The sequence below is a fragment of the Rattus norvegicus genome, chromosome 1 (assembly GCF_036323735.1).
Source record: "Rattus norvegicus strain BN/NHsdMcwi chromosome 1, GRCr8, whole genome shotgun sequence".
NCBI classification, from domain to species: domain Eukaryota; kingdom Metazoa; phylum Chordata; class Mammalia; order Rodentia; family Muridae; genus Rattus; species Rattus norvegicus.
In genome coordinates, this window is record NC_086019.1 from 6,113,479 (window position 1) to 6,131,749 (window position 18,271).

At 41.3% G+C, this 18,271-nt stretch overlaps 1 protein-coding gene and 1 long non-coding RNA gene across 17 annotated transcripts in view; both read right to left on the bottom strand.

Annotated features, from left to right (window-relative positions):
* The window catches only part of Stxbp5 (syntaxin binding protein 5), a 152,791-nt gene that overhangs the window by 110,741 nt on the left and 23,779 nt on the right, over positions 1–18,271 (bottom strand). The window lies entirely within an intron of this gene.
* LOC134484941 (uncharacterized) overlaps positions 1–18,271 on the bottom strand; it is a 42,139-nt gene that overhangs the window by 2,110 nt on the left and 21,758 nt on the right. Inside the window, exon 1 of the long non-coding RNA XR_010062746.1 lies at positions 1–18,271. This exon is cut by the window's right edge and continues 21,758 nt beyond it. This is a non-coding gene — a long non-coding RNA (uncharacterized LOC134484941).

An 18,271-nucleotide genomic window follows, 5' to 3' on the forward strand; every position in this document is an offset into this window, starting at 1 on the left:
CTAACTAGTCATCTTTACCTAACTAGTCATCTTTGCTTTTGGAGCAAATCAGTTCCCTGAGGAGCAACACCTGGCAGATACTCCGTGCAGTTTGCCTGGTTTTCTTCACCCAGGTGGGTGTCATCATAAGGGGCACACAGTGCTCTGCTAACTTAGATTTTTTTTAATGCAAGCAAACAAAAACTACAGCTGCTGAGAGTTTGGATTATGGGGGGAAAAATCTGCTAAACTAAACCAGTTTACTAAAGATGTTCTAACGTCAGACTGGAAAACAGGAAATGTGTTATGCTAGGAAAGGAGTTATGCCTCTATTTCCACAGAAAATAAAAAAAAAACAAAAACAAAAAACTATGGGCTCCTTCCAAATTGATAAAAAAAAAATCAGACATGACAAGGGGAGACATCCTGAAGATCATGGCTACAGACAAGAAGAAAACCAAAAGATCTGTAATGTATACCTGGTCCCTTTAAATGATCAAGTCTGAAATGTCTCCCGTCATAACTTCAGCCATACAAGGCCAATAAATCTCTGGCTGCAAAAGTCCTCAAGGTCCACTCTGCCATCCTTTCATATGGCACAGATGAAGATATACTGCAATTTTGATTATAATTCAAACTAGTTTAAGAAAGACAGATATCTTTTACTTGTTTAAACGGGGAGCAGAAAGGCATCTTTAACTGATCTATGAACGTTGCACATTCCATAGACTATGATAATACAGAAATATATATTGCCTCTGGAAATTTTATGTGCGCAGAAAAAAACAACCAAGAATACAGCTCTGACAAGATTCACCCTGTGGATCCTGAGATGCTGACACTTACTGTTCTAGCTTCCTGCCTGATCCTACCTTAGACTCCCATCAATTCTGGGTCCTCTAAAGATTTGCTTCCAAGACAACTTCAAAACAGTTACCTCTGTAGGTCCAACCTCACAGACTTATCCAATCGGGACTTCACTTAAGCCTGAACTTTCTCAGCACAGAGAATGGACAACAAATGCCACAGTTGGCTTTCCTAAGACTTAACGAGTTTTCCATTGGGAGAAGAAGGGCACTCAAAAGAAAACTATACCCCCAAATTGGCAGAAGGCGGGGTGGAGAATTTTGGTCACTTGTTGGATATTGGAAGGTTGTCACCACTTAAGGGGACTGTTACCAAGAGTTATGATCTTGGACAGGGAGAAAATGAAATAGGAGGTTAGATTCATTAATTTCTTTTTTTTCTCTTCCCTTTCCTTTTCTTTACTCTTCTTTCTTTTTCTTCTTTTTTTTCTTTTTCTTTTTTTTCTTCTTTTTCTTTTTCTTTTTTCTTTTTTTCGGGGCTGGGGACTGAACCCAGGGCCTTCTGCTTGCTAGGCAAGCGCTCTACCACTGAGCTAAATCCCCAACCCCCTCTTCTTTCTTAAGAGGGAAAAGTTGAGAAGAAAAAGAGGAGATATAGAAATATTATAGGAATAATAAGAAAAAAGAGGGATATTACTGATTCTATTCTTAAACCAAAAACTATTTTATAGCCATAATCTTACATTGGTATAGACTTTTGTATTTTGATAAAAAAAAAATGGGGCTATATTTTGTTATATCGGTACAGAATGTTGTATACTGATATAAATTTAAAGGTTACATTGGTTTAGATTATTAGATATCAATACAAATTTAAGATTATTTTTGGCACCATAATATACATATCTTTTAAATTCTTATATGAGGTATTGTTCCTATATAATCCTTAAAGATACAATGTAAAGTTCCACTCCTTTTAATGGCTGCTATTACAAACTATTGTATATGATTAAGAAATACAAGTCAATAGTCAAACTTGTGATCATGTCAGACACTAGTCTAGATCATCAGAGAAATATGCATTCTGGGTTGAACATACAATGTGTAACTGAAGACAGGCAATGTTAGCTAATTCAGATATGCTATGAATAGACAGATGTCTTCAAAAACCTCAGAGACTCACAGAATCAATTGGCATTTAAAAAATGTTTTATTTAATTTAAGGCTTTTTGACACTGAAACATGTCAGCTCCTGGCAACACAGGATTCAACTTGGAAGAAGATGATGGGCATTAAAGAACCTCCACTTGGAGATGGCTTCACTTGTGGCAAGCAGGCAAAGAAAACACCCTAACTTTATTTGCAGATAGAATGCTGTCCAGAAAGGACAAACAAAACCAGGGAAGTCAACTGCCAAGCTCTGCCAAGACAGGATAAGCAAGTCCTTCATGACTCTTGCTTCGAGAGTGGCCTGTCTGATATCCCGGGCCAGAAGGCTGACGATGATGCTCCAGTGTTGTAGAGAATATTGGCACTGTCCAGGCTGTCAGCTGTCTCTCTCATTTCTATAATTTTTTGAAGCTGCATCCCTGCACTTCCTGCATACTCAGGTAATATTTATTCCCTTAAGGTCTGTAATGGATTGAAGACTAGATAGTTATAGTCTTACTATGAGCTTAAGTTGTTTAGGATTTAAGAAGATGTTCTTGGTCTAAGAAGATATTTTTTAGGATGGTAACACAAGCTAAGATACAAATTGATTTGTACAGAACTCTAAACTCACCAAGATAGGATAGATGATAGAATACTTTATCTAAGGTGTCAAACATAAAATGACTAGACATTACAAATGTAACTCTTACCTAAGAGTTTTTATATTTGTTGCACAATGGTTCCTATTGTATGTTCTTTATTATTATAAGAGCCTTTTTATTTAGACAAAAAGGGGGAAATGTGGTGGGTTGGTCTGATGCTGTTTGTATTGTAATGCTTTAGTTTTGTTTTGTTTTTTTGTTTGTTTGTTTTGTTCTTTTTTTTTTCCGGAGCTGGGGACCGAACCCAGGGCCTTGTGGTTGCTAGGCAAGCGCTCTACCACTGAGCTAAATCCCCAACCCTTTTTAAAGATTTATTTATTTATTTAATATCAGTACGCTGTAGCTGTCAGACACACCAGAAGAGGGCATCAGATCTCATTACAGATGGTTGTGAGCCACCATGTGGTTGCTGGGATTTGAACTAAGGACCTCTGGAAGAGCAGTCAGTGCTCTTAACCGCTGAGCCATCTCTCCAGCCCCATGCTTTAGTATTTATACTGGTTCTCTAGATGTGGATGACCTTGATACCAAGTGATAGTATATGAACCTTCTCCCCAATTTAACTGGTCAACAAAAAAATAGAACCTGTGATTGGGCAATAGAGGGAGAAAGGTGGGACTTGAGGACCAAGTTAGGGGATTGTAGGTAGAGGAGGAAGAGGAAGAGGAGGAAGAAGGAGACAGAGTAGAGGAGGCTGCATGAGAGGAGACGGACCAGGATCATGTGGGCAGGAGGAACAGCAGTAATAAAGGACTCTATAGCTGAGGAACAAGTTGGAACAGCTCCAAACCTGCCCAAGCTAGGCTTACGGCTGTAAACCAGATAACTGATTGTGTGTCTTTATAAGCGCTGGCTAGAATAATAAGTTCATTATACAGACACATTCATAGGAGGGCAGAGAGCAAAGCTGAAACACGCAATTGAGTCTTTCAAAGATCCTCGGTTACACAATGGGGGGGAAGTAAAGAATTAAACATAGAAAATATAGTGAAAGTAGGATTTAATGAGGAATAAAAGGAAGTGGTATATGAGATGGATATACAGAAACGAAACTTGGAGCTAGTAAGAGCTTAACTTTTTGCTATTGTTGAGTATGGAATATAGGACCATATACATGGCACAAAGGTCACTCTATCTACTGCTGATCCACGTCCCTAACACAGAAGGTTATAAGGACTGATGAGCAGAACAGAATATCAGGAAGGCTGGGGGGATGGATCTAGGATAAAACACTCACAGAATAAACACGAAGACCAGAGTTTGGCTCTCAAAGCCCATGCAAAAGCTAGAGATTTGTGTGCTGTAATCCTGACACTCAGAATACACAGACAGGGTCGCTGGGATGAAGTAGCTAGCTAGGCTAACTCAATCAGGGAGCTCTAGGTTCTTCCAAAGCTCCTGCCTTACTTAATAAAGAAAGTGGAGAGTGGTGGGGAAAAACAGCCAACATCGACATTGTTTAATGATACACACTCAGCATGCACATATCCACATAATAGACACACACACACACACACGCACACACACGCACGCACACACGCACACACCACAAAACTCATAACTAGTAAAGCATTTTACTTATTGTACTACATATCTATTTCAAACTTAGCCTGAAGTTCACCTCCTAAATGACTTTCATTGTTACTGTGACTGGGAGGTGAAGGGGTGGAGAGAGTAGAAAGGGAGGGACAAAAGAGGAATTTAGAGATAACTAGGTCCCTCATCCTCCCAACTGTGATACGGGGAACATTCCTACATGCAAACAACAGTACCTGAGGTCAACCATTTTCACAAATCAAGAATATTCAAGTATGAGTTTAAATAACTTTCCCAGACTCACAGCAAGTTGGCAAAGAAGCTGAGACTTGACTTAAGACATTTAATCTCAGAGCTTATAGGTTAAACCGTCAAGCTTTGTTACACTAGAGAGTATATTACTACGGGTAATTTGCACTCATAAATCTCGATTCCTACTTCATTGTTAAGTCATCTTACAATTGAAGAATAAACATAGAAGAAGCATATAGTCTATATTTAATCTATGGATATTTGATAACTCCAGAATGGTCTAAATCAATATGGCGGGGTCACGTGTAACTTTTAGCAGCAAGTAAATATAATAGACCTATTAGGTGGTCCTAAAGCTTAGACCCATGTCGAAGTGCTCCTGGGAAGTGTAAAGATGACGGAGTGGTGAGCCCAGGGTAAGGTCGGGGTCACTAATGGACTTCGTAATGTAGGCTGTGGGATTCGGGCCTGTTATCCTCTTCTTCCTGGTTCATCAGGTAAGAATGTGGCTTAGCTACCCACCCTCTACAGCTGCAGCCCAGTGTCTTCACAGAAGCCCCCAAAACAAGGCCAACTAACCTTGAACTAGAAAACTTGGAGCTACAAGGACCTTTTCTAAGTAGTAATCTCGTCATAGAATGTAGAAAAGAATATGCCGATTGAAAGGATAAAATCCTAGATTCTTTTAACGTTAGCTCATGGGTTACATTAAATATTAGTTTACTAAAGAAGTAATGTGGCACAGGACCTTAAACAGGAACCTGGAATTCTATACCATAATTCTATAATAATTTTGAGATAAATTCTTCACAAACATCTAAAGTGATGAGAAAATACTTTCTTCTAGAAATATGTAAGAAGAGCAGGACTGGCTAAACTAAACAGAAGGACGGGACCAGCACTGTGGACCTGTCCTGTGTGCCAAGTGCACATCTGAATATAGTACGCCAGGGGCTCTGGGGTCAACCTTCAGCACAGAGATTAGGGAGAAAGAAAGGATCTGTCTAATGAATTCACTGCCTCCGTGTATTAAAAGAAAGAAGCCACATGATCAGTTCAACAGGCATAGGAAGGGTGAGAGAAGCCACTGTGCTTTCATGGCCAGTCACTCCACAGTGGCAGTAGAGGGAACCATCATCATGACAGGGCATCATGAAAATCTCAAAGAGCATTATATGCAATAGTAAAGGACTCTACACCTTACCAAGAGCATCAGTAAGTAGGATGTCCATGTTACTTCAGTGTGGTCTAGAATGTTCTAACCAGGGGAAAGGGGCTACTACTACTACTAGTAGTAGTAGTAATCATAGAAGTAGTAGTAGTAACAATAAATGTAAAATATATAAGTAGAATAGAATGAAAATTATCCCTATTCAAGGATGATATATTATATATGTTAAAAATTGTTAACCATTCACCAAAATAGCATTTCTAAAACAAGTAAACAAGCAAGGTAGGACTGTACTGTCACACAGATACAGCTATTTATACACACAACACACTCACACAGGTACAACTCTTTATATACACAACATTCTGTCACACAGGTACAACTATTTATACACACAACACACTGTCACACAGGTCAACTATTTATACACACAACACACTGTCACACAGGTACAACTATTTATACACACAACACACTGTCACACAGGTACAACTATTTATACACAGAACACACTATCACACAGGCACAACTCTTTATATACAGAAAACACTGTCACACAGGTACAACTATTTATACACACAACACACTGTCACACAGGTACAACTATTTATACACACAACACACTGTCACACAGGTACAACTATTTATACACACAACACACTATCACACAGGCACAACTCTTTATATACACAAAACACTGTCACACAGGTACAACAATTTATATACACAACACACTGTCACACAGGTACAACCACTTATACACACAACACTCTATCACACAGAGACAACTATTTATACACACAACACACTGTCACACAGAGACAACTATTTATACACACAACACACTGTCACACAGGTACAACCACTTATATACACAACACACTGCCACACAGGTACAACTATTTATACACACAACACACTGTCACACAGGTACAACTATTTATACACACAACACACTGCCACACAGGTACAACTATTTATACACACAACACACAATACATAAAAAAGTATCCTTCTCAATACTTGCAACAAACAATCTAAGAGTCCTGTTAAAATAATCACAGGGACTGGAGCACAGCGCATTAGCAGAGCTGGTCACTAGCACACACAAGGCCCCAAGTTCTCTGCCCAGTATTCTTTTTATGTTAACACAAGGGATAAAATGAGTACAAATAAACTGCCCAAACAAAAGCAAGTCTTATATACGGAAGTCTATAGAGTCTTGCAGAAAGAAAACCTAAATAAATGGAGACATCTCATATTCATGGAACAGATGAATCATTCTAAACAGAGGGCACACCATTTCTACAGAATTTCAACTGTTGGCAAAAATAAACCGATAATCTAATCCTAAAATTCCTATGTAAAGTCCAGGGACCCAGGATAAACAAATAATCAAAAATAAAACTGGAATGTGCAGACGTCTAGTCTTCACAGTGCAGTCAGTTAACAAGGTGGACACTTGGCCAGGATACTTTACAGAGGCCTACAGGTGCCTGGATGTAAGAGTGGCACTTCTGAAACCACTGTGTTGATGAGGGAACCAACACTGGTCAGGGTGTGGAGAAAAGAAAACCCTTATAACTGACGATCATTAGAGAAAAAGCATGGAGGCTCCTTCAAAGCTTAAAAATAGAACTGCCACTTGATCTAGTAATCCTACTACTAGGTGGGTGTAGGCTGTGTGAGCTCTCTCTCTCTCTCTCTCTCTCTCTCTCTCTCTCTCTCTCTGTATGCGCACACGTGAGTGTGGTGTATATGTGAGGGGGGTGCATGTGCATGTGTGAGAGAGAGAAGTATCAAAGAAACACCTCCACTCCTGTGTCTGCTGTAGCACTACTGAAATAATCAAGAAATAGAAAATGCATACACAGAATGGAATACTATTAAGCCATAAATAGAGTAAACACATATAAACACATATGAAAGTGAAGATCATGGGAAGTAAGCAAGGCATACAACTTCCGGGATCTTGATCATGTAATCACATATAACTTTAGATTTGAAAAGTATCTAAGGTTGGAGAGAGTAGCAGGGAAGGGAGCTGAGGGAACGCTGACACCTAGTGACCACCAAGGGACATCACTTTGCTAGTGTGTGTGTGTGTGTTTGCCTGGCTGCTCTATTCTGTTTCAGTCAGTCTGTTCTCCACTTCCTTCCCCACTCTCTCTCCCTCCCCACACTATGTGTGAGTGTGTGCATGTACATGTGTTTGTGTATGTGACCGAGAGAGAATGTTTCTCTCTCTCTCTCTCTCTCTCTCTCTCTCTCTCTCTCTGTGTGTGTGTGTCTATGCCAACCCTGTGACTGTTCTTCTGTCTATACCCATGCAGTATCCTAAATCCAACACTTCTTCTGTCTAAGTTAAGGTTAGATATAAGAAGCCTCAGTGTGCTCTAACATGGTAGGCTAACTAAAGATGATAATTATGTGAATCTCAAGAAGCTAGAAGAACTCAAAATGTTTTTGTCATTTAAAAAATGTACAAAAAATAGATAAGATCAATGAGTAAAGACTATATAACATATCCATGTCAAGTGAGGAGGGGCATTCTCAGCCCTTTTTGGTCCAAACCACTGCTCAATTGTACAATCACAAATGAACACTATTAAGACTGCAAAACAGACTCACTATCTATCTATCTATCTATCTATCTATCTATCTATCTATCTATCTATCTAATGATCAGCAAACAAGCACAAAAGCAACAGTTGAAGAACAGTGGCCCATAATCCTAGCACTTCAGAGGCTACATACTGGAAGCTTCCAAAGACAGAAACAGTGCTGAAAGGTGTCCACAGCCACAACATAAAGAAGGTCCACATGTCCCCTACCTTCCGTCAGCCCGAGAACCCACAGCCCTGAACCCTGCAGCCCAAATAGCCTCACCAGAGCACACCAGGAGAAACAAGCTTGACCACTCCACCCTCGGCAATCAAATCCATCTGATCATGAGTCAGCCATGATGAAGACAGAGGCAGTAGTTCATTTGTATTCGCTGTGGGTGTCAATGCCAGCAAGCACCAGATCAAACAGGCTCTAAAAAGAACTGTAACAAAATCAATACCTTGTTCAATTGGCTCCGGATTATGATGCTCTAGATGTTACCAACAAAACTGGGATCTTCCAAACTGAGTCCAGATGGCTAATTCTAAATACACATTTTTGCACTATTAAAAAAATAAAAAATAAAAGCCACTACCTTTACATATTCTTCATACAGAAATGCACTGTGACAATTTTAAAAGCACACTGGAAAGCTAGCTAACTACTCTGCAGCAGAGAAGTCATGATGAGTGCAGGGACATCTACAACCATTTCTTTCCAAACCCAGCAGAATGCTTAACCACGCTCTATACAACTGTGTCCTTACACCTACAGATAAATGTGGTCCTCACCACCATCCAGGAAACTCTTCCCAGCAGGTGGAGACCAGCTGCACCTAAGGCTCAGAAGAGGGACTGTAAGGGACAAAGGATGGGAGTTTGCTCTGAGAGTGTCTCCTAGTGATATCAGGGGCTATACCCATGGACTCTCCCCAATAGAGTCACATGATCTGAACAAGAGTGACACAGGGAAGATGCCAGACTGGATGAAGAGAAGCCCTCAAGCCTTTGACCCTCTCCAACTGAAGGAGGCCAGAGACATGAGAGATGGTCTTCCCCCAGGGAAACGCACAGAACTGGGTGTCTAGTGCCAAATGCTCAGTCCTGACAACACACATACAACTAACATTATACAGACTGAACAGGCTATTTTTAGGAGTGTGTGTGTGTGTGTGTGTGTGTGTGTGTGTGTGTGTGTGTGTTGATGAAAACAGTCTTGAGTTTCAAGAAAAGCAGGGAGGGGTATATAGAAGTGTTTGGAGGGAAGCAAGGGGAAAATTAAATTATACTACAATTATACATTTAAAAAACAAAAGAAAACAACAAAAACATACTTAGCACCAAGGCTGGAGATGTAGTTTAGTGATAAAGAGCAACAGCTGCTCCAGAACGGGACCCAAGCTCACTCCCCAGTGCCCCGATCAGGTATGTGGCTCATAACAGTCCACAACTTCTGCTTGAGAGGACCCAGTGCTCTTTTCAGGTCTTTATGGCTACACACACATGCACGTGCACAGACACACACACACATGCACACACACACAGACATGCACATACATACACACACATGCACGTGCACAGACACACACACACATGCACACACACACAGACATGCACATACATACACACACATGCACACACACATGCACGTGCACAGACACACACACATGCACACACACAGACACGCACATACATACACACACAGACACGCACATACATACACACATGCACGCGCACACACACATGCACACGCATAGACGCGTGCACACACACACGCGCACACGCACACACCTTAAAATTATTTTAAGTATAAATGACAGAACTCAATTTTGAAGAGAGTTGAAGAAAAGATATTGAATTTGTGGTTTCTAATTTTAAAGATGTATGGCTCGAAGGTCCTGTGTTCAGGAAAATCTGTCCCCCAAGATATCCATTGTAGAAAAACAAGCCACAATACATACAGTTTGCTCCTTCTCAACTTTTACAATTGAAGGGGAGTGTATAGCAGAACCATATGTGTGACTGGAGTTAGAAACCTGGAGTCTCTGCAAGAAGAGTGGTGGTGAGTGCTCTCGTTTGGGAATACCGGGGTCTACGCACAAGGGAGCCATACACTCTGGATAGAGCAAAACCACAGCGAACTGCACTGTAGCTACTGACACTGACAAGAGTCAAGACCCACGGCATGGCTGCACAGGAAGGAGAGAAGCAGCAGCAAAGCCTCTAGCAATGCAGGAAGTGTGTAGGTCCTAATGGGAGTGATAAACCAAGATGAAGGGAAAGCTCATGAAGGCAGCAAGGTGACCAGGATGGCATGGCTTCATCTGAGAAGGCCAGGCCGCGGGCAGCCAAATGCACACGGTCCATCAGAGCCCACCCACACCACTCAACATCTTTAGGAATGAATGTATCTTCTGATTTAGTTTCTCTTAAGCCTGTTCTCAGAGGCCAAATGGCTGCAAGACAGGACCGGATGCAGTACCCTGGTTTGCCTCATTATACCCGACAGTCAGCCCCTGGCTCCTCTACCAGCAAAGCTGAACTCGTGCCTTTCCCTATACCCACAGGAGCCTCCCATGCACATGGCATGCACACCAAGAACAACAAACAACTCATGCGACTCTCTTCCTTATCCACAAATAACCCGGTTTCTTCCCAATTCTAGCTCTCCCACCCCATTTCCAACTCTGAGGTTATGGGCAAATTAAATGATAAAAGGTTAACTGAGGTAAAGAACAAACATTTGTCTCTGTATTTTCCTATACTATAGCACTGTATTTAGGGAATAAACATGTGGCAACCCACAGAACAATACTCCTTAACCCATTCAATGTTTCCTATTTGAGAACTTCAACAGGCAAATTACAGTCTTCATCCTCAGAGGTCTTAAGGTACAGCAATAGAAGCATAAAGACAATACAGCAATTAGGTCCACAGACACTGCCAAAGAGAGTTAAGTGAATAATACTGCTTGAGAAGAGCAAATCCCACTCATTCACGACTATAGCCTCCAACTCCACCTGGGCCTGCACTGCTCTTCTGCTCCTTCTTACTGATTCTATAGCAACACTGAATCCTGGTATCCTAGGTACTTCCTCATTTCCTTCTCTTGGGACTGTCATAAAGTTTCTATTGTTCTGATGAAACACCATAACCAAAATGCAAGTTGGGAAGGAAGGGTTTGGCTTAGACTTCTACATCAATGTTCATTACCAGGAAGTCAGGACAGGAACTCAAACAGGGCAGGAACCTGGGGCAAAGCATGTGGGAGTGCTGCACACTGGCTCCTCTTGGCTTGCTCAGCCTGCTTTCCTCTAGAACCCAGGACCACCAGGCCAGGGATGGCCCCATCTGCAATGAGCTGGGTCTTCCCTCATAAATCACTAATCGAGAACATGCCTTAGAGGCTGGACTAGATCTTACAGAGGTGTTTTCCCTCTCTCAAATGACTTCAGCTCTGTCAAGCGCCATAAAATAATGCAGCACAAAAACTATCTGTAACTTCTGTTTGAAGCCATTCTGGCCTAGGGAGCCAGTAGGCCACAACAAGGTCCTTTCTGTATTCCCAGAGCTGAAAAAGAACATGGACACAGTAGATACTCAATAAATATGTGACCAAATGAGCTTTTTCAAAATGAGAAGCATGTTTACATCTAGACATATCATTGTTGGTCCAATGTTACTTCTTACATAGAAGGTATAAACTAGTATAAAGATAGTCTACTATTGCCTTTATGATGAGACTGGGCTAAGGTGTAATGCAGCTATTAAATTTTCATGAATCAACAGTTCTAGCCCATTCAGTTTACGTTCTTTGTTAGTTTCCTTTCCTGTCACTGTGATAAAATAGCCTGACAAACGACTTACGGGGGGAAGGATTTGGCTCACATTTTCAAGTTCTAGTCCATCACTGTTGTAAAGTCAAGGCAGCAGGAACGTGAAGCAGCTGGTCACAGGGTATTCACAGTAGGAACAGTGTGAATGAGTACATACATGCTAGCCCTCAGGCTGCTTCCCCCACTCTTGTGTAATCTAGGATGTCCTGCCCAGGGAATGGTGCCACCAACAGGAGGCAGGTCCTTTCATATCAGTTAACATAACCAAGATATTCCCCATAAGCTGAACTACACAAGCCCTTTTCAGACCATTTTAAATTGTGTCAAGCTTATAAATAAAGCTATCACACCTTCCAACTATTTGTTGGGCTGCTTTTGCAGCTTATTCTAGTTTCTAGAATTTAGACTGTACTATTAGCAAGATGGAATCAACAGTGGTAAAGAACAGGCAAGACAGACAGCCACGCGTGCACACGCGCGCGCGCGCGCACACACACACACACACACACACACACACACACACACACACACACACACACACAGCTCTTGGGCAGGTTTTCCATGTGACAGACCTCTGTGAGTTAGAAAATGCCTGACCTGTTACTAGTAAACAATGTTTCAGACAGAATGCTTTAAGAACAAGACTGGTATGCAAGTAGTAAGTTATTAATGACTTAAAGATCATAACTTCTCTGAGCACTTGTTCATCAATGACTGGTGGTTAAGAAAAAGGAGAGGGAATGGTATTATTCTGACCTCTACCACAGTGAAAATCAGTGTTGAACATTAGACCAGAAGGTCAGAGTGCACATGAATCAGAGCAAAATCTCCATGGCTCTCACATCCTCCGCATTTCTGAAAAAGCAAATGCTCACCTGACAAAGCTTGAAAATGAATATAACAATGATTATATCTTTTACAAGTTCTTACCTACCCCAACAAAATCCTCTGCATTCTATATTTTGTCACATAATATTCCCTAAAAGTAGTTTTTGAGCAGATATTGTTTCCAAAGCAAGGAAGGATTTTTAAGGGCAATTTGCTGCCTCCTGCCATCATAGTACAGCTAAATACCATCACATGTTTGTTTGTTTGATTTTTACTTATTCACTTTACATTCTGCTCACTGTCCCCCTCCCAACCACCCCTCCCCCAGTCCTTCCCCAACCTCCTCCCCTTCTCCTCTGAGCAGGTGGAGACCCCCTGAATATCACCCCAACCCTGACACTTCAAGTCTTGGTGGGACTAGGCACTTCCTTTCCCACTGACGTCAGACAAGGCAGCCCATCTGGAAGAACATATCCCACGTACAGGCAACAGCAGTTGGGACAGCTCAAGTTGTTCGGGACCCACGTGAAGACTGAGCTGCACATGTGCTACATCTGCACCACATGATTTTTATTTGTAAGAAACATACATCCCAGTAAGATGGATCATGTCTATAATTCTAGCCTTGAGGGGCTGAGGCAGGAGGACCAGGCGCTCAGTGTCAGGCAAGCTATTCAGTAAGCTCAGGGCAAGCTACATTATAGCTCTGTCTCAACACCTACCAGTGAGTACAAGTGTACTTGCCCATGGTACTGCACTTATGGTGGTTATGCAACTGTGATTGGCCATGTTGCCCTCACTTTTGGAGCACAGACTCCTTGTTCTGGAAGCTCTTCTGGTGCTGCGGCTCTGCTGCCTTAGGACTGGGCCAGTGTCGGTGAGAGCTAGTTTTAATGGCAGAAATCTTACAGATGATACATGGGACTACTTTTCCAATAGCTACACCAAAGTTCCTTTAGGTGTGGTCTTCACAGTGTGATTGAAGCCTCTGTGAAGAGGGTGAACTTTAGGGTAGGTCTGGTATTCTCATTTTTACTTTGTGTAAACATAAAGAAGCATAAAGAGCTTTGCTGTTGTTTTAAGTGCAATTCCATATTGCTGTGAAGGATAAAAAGAAAATTAACATGTAAAAAGGACATTATGTCACACATTTCTTTTTACTAAAGATAATAAAATCTGTTAAAATGTGACGTCTCAAGGCAGCTGTGGTGAAGAACTGAACAATGCTAGCAGCACATTGTTAGGCTAAGAGGACAGCTGCTCTCAGTGTGAGGCCAGCCTAGTCTGTACAGTAAATACCAGGCCAGCAAGTGCTACATAGTAAGTCTCTGGATGGATGGATACACAGACAGACAGACAGACAGACAGACAGACAGACAGACAGACAGACAGAATATTTAAACAATAAGGCTGACATTTCTTTAAGCAGAAGTTTAGGGTGCGGGACACAGGACATTTGACAACACAGATGGGGATGCAGACTGATCTGTGAAGCCAACAGCGTATCGATGCTGGAGTCTTGTCACTTGTGAAAGGACACTGGCATTCGGATGACCATGATGACCTGCAGATTTAGGGCTATGCTTTTCAACCGCATTATTAAGATGTGAGATCCTTTTCTACCTACCGCTGGCTTCATGTCTACAGATAAACTCCAGGAAGAGGAAAAGGCACAGCTCAAAGTCAGAATGCCCGTCTCTGCCAGCAGGGGTGCTCTGCAGACAGCAGCACCCCAGCACAGTGTCTCCTCACGCATTGCACTCGGTGTGAGTGCTTTCGAATGACACCCTCTCCGAGCAGACAGCAATGAATATGGCTCTTATCTGCCATCTGCTCACTCCAACTACTGCTGTCCATATGGCCAGGCACTTAATCCAGGATTTCTCTATTCTGATTCTGAATCAAAAGCAGCCACGGGATTAACAAAAATAACAGCAACAACAACAACAAAAACAAAGAAACCTGCAGAAGTTATGCTCCTTGCCACACTTGGGGAATCAGGATCTCAAGTGTTGTTCCCTCTCTGTAAATGATTTTAACATATAACACTGTCCTTAAATGGTTTGTAGGAGACATCGATTTCTAAATATTATCTTCCAACTACTATGAATTCCCTCAACAATGTCTCCATAGTTACCACTTCAAGACCTGTAGTTATTTGCTACTCCTGTGTGACTTCTCATTATCTAGAAGAAATATGCTCCCAACAATGGTGTGAGAAACAGGGCATGGTGGTGCGTGCCTTTAGTCCCAGCGCTCAGGAGGGAGCGGAGGCAGGCAGGTCTCTGTGAGTTCCTGGACAGCCAGGGCTGTTACACAGAGAAACTCTGTGTCAACAAAGCAAAATGAAAAGGAATGAAGGCAGTGGTGTAAGGACTCTTTACCAAAAAACAGTGCATGCCTCATTTCATTTTCTATACAAAAAATGTCCAAGGGAAAGTCTCTGCCAAGTAACAATTTATACTTTTGCAGTCTTATATTTTGGTTGTGAGCCTAGCCTTTAATGGCTGAGCCATCTCTCCAGCCCTGCAGTCTTAACCTATACTTTATACTTTTCCTTTACTTGGCAAGTGTCAGTTTAAAAACCACTTTTTTGAAATCCTGATAGCTCAGGAGACCACCCCTTCTGCCTACATTCCTGGCCAAAGAGGAACCTGCCTAGTGGCCTCTGGATACAGGAATATAAAAGCAGTCAGCAGCAGGAACCTGCTGGTTTCTGCCTGTGCTCGGAACTGAACTGAACTGGTCCTACAGCTCCCTGAACTCAAATCCTATGGAGAAGAGAGCTAGATTATCAGAAGTGCAGACAATCCTGAGAGCTCAGAGGAGACAACTACTTCTGCCCACATTCCTGACCCAAGAAGAACCCACCTAGTAGTGCCTCTGTGCCTTCTGGGGACAGGGACCCTAGGAGCATTGAGGGGCAGGACCCTTCGGTTTCTGCCTGTGCCTAGAGCAGAAAGCTAGTCTCCAGGAGTGACTGCACACCTGAGATCAGAGTTAAGACCAACTCTCCTGCACAAAGTAACACAAACCCAAGAGCACCTCTCTGTTCCCAGCTCCGGCTGAAAGAAACCAGGTCAACAGGAGTCCTGACACACAGGCCTACAGGAGGGTGGAGTCACTGTCAGACACAGCAAAACAAGTTAACACCAGAGACAAATTGATGACGAGAAGCAATTGCAGGAACCTAAGCAACAGAAACCAAGATTACTTGGCATCATCAGAGCCCAGTTCTCCCACCAAAGCAAATACTGAATATCCAAACACACCAGAAAAGAAAGATATAGATTTAAAAATCACATCTCATGATAATGATGATGACGTTAAGAAGGACATAAATAACTCCCTTAAAGAAATATAAGACAACACAGGTAAACAAGTAGAAGCCCTTAAAGAGGAGACACAAAAAATCCCTTAAAGAATTACAGGAAAACACAACCAAACAGGTGAAAGAATTGAACAAAACCATCCAGGACTTAATATTGTTAATAGAAACAATAAGGAAAGCACAAAGGGAGACAACTCTGGAGACAGAAAACCTAGGAAAGAGATCAGGGGTCATAGATGAAGCATCACCAACAGAATACAAGAACTAGAAGAGAGAATCTCAGGGGCAGAAGATACCATAGAAGACATCAACACAACCATCAAAATAATGTAAAACTCAAAAAGCTCCTAGCCCAAAACATCCATGAAGTCCAGGACCCAGTGAGAAGATCAAACCTAAGGATAATAGGTATAAAAGAGAGTGAAGATTCCCAACTTAAAGGGCCAGTAAATACCTTCAACGAAATCATAGAAAGACAAAAAACTTCCCTAAAATAAAGAAAGAGATGCCTATAAACATACAAGAAGCCAACAGAACTCCAAATAGATTGGACCAAAAGAGAAACTCCTCCCATTACACAATAGTTAAAGTACCAAATGCACAAAAAAACAAAGAATATTAAAAGCAGTAAGGAAAAAAAGGTCAAGAAACATATAAAGGCAGAACTATCAGAATTATGGCAGAATTTTCACCAGAGACTATGAAGCCAGAAGATCCTGGGCAGATGTCATACAGACCCTAAGAGGACACAAATGGCAGCCCAGGTTACTGTATCCTGCAAAACTCTCAATTAACATAGATGGAGAAACCAAGATATTCTATGACAAAACCAAATCAAGACAATATCTTTCTACAAATCCAGCACTACAAAGGATAATAGATGGGGAAAAAAGGAGGGAAGCTACACCTTAGAAAAAGCAAGAAAGAAATCTCCTTGCAAGGAAAAAGAAAAGAAGAGAGACAAACAACCATGAGTCCACATCTAACAACAAAAATAACAGGAAGTAACAATCACTATTTTTTAATATCTCTTAACAACAATGAACTCAATTCCCCAATAAAAAGACATAGACTAACAGACTGAATAAATAAAGAGAACCCAGCATTTTGCTGCCTGCAGTAAACACACCTCAGAGACAAAGACAGACACTACCTCAGAGTGAAAGTCTAGAAAACAACTTTCCAAGCAAATGGTCTGAAGAAACAAGCTGGAGTAGCCATTCTAATATCGAATAAAATCAACTTTCAACCAAAAGTCATCAAAAAAGATAAGGAAGGACACTTCATATTCATCAAAGGAAAAATCCACTAAGGTGAACTCTCAATCCTAAATATCTATGCTCCATATACAAGGGCACCTACATACATAAAAGAAACCTTACTAAAGCTCAAAACACACATTGCACCTCACACAATAATAGTGGGAGATTTCAACATCCCACTCTCATCAATGGACAGACCATGGAAACAGAAATTAAACAGTGATGTCGACAGACTAAGAGAAGTCATGAGCCAAATGGACTTAACGGATATTTATAGAACATTCCATCCTAAAACAAAAGGATATACCTTCTTCTCAGCTCCTCATGGTACCTGCTCCAAAATTGACCAAATAATCATTCACAAAACGGCTTCAACAGATAGAGGAAGATAGAAATAATCCCATGCGTCCTCTCAGACTAAGGCTGGTCTTCAATAAGAACAATAAGGGAAGAATGCCCACATATACATGGAAGTTGATCAATGCTCTACTCAATGATAACCTGGTCAAGGAAGAAATAAAGAAAGGAATTAAAGGCTTTTTAGAATTTAATGACAATGAAGACACAAAATACCCAAACTTATGGGATACAATGAAAGCAATGCTAAGACCAAAAACTCCTAACTCTGAGTGACTCCAAAAAGTAACAGGAGAGAGCATACATTAGCCACTTGACAGCACACCTAAAAACTCTAGAACAAAAAGAAGCAAATACACCCAAGAAGAGTAAATGGCAGAAAATAATCAAACTCAGGGCTGAAATCAACCAAGTAGAAACGAAAAGGACTATATGAAGAATCAACAAAACCAGGAGATGGTTCTTTGAGAAAATCAACAAGATAGATAAACCC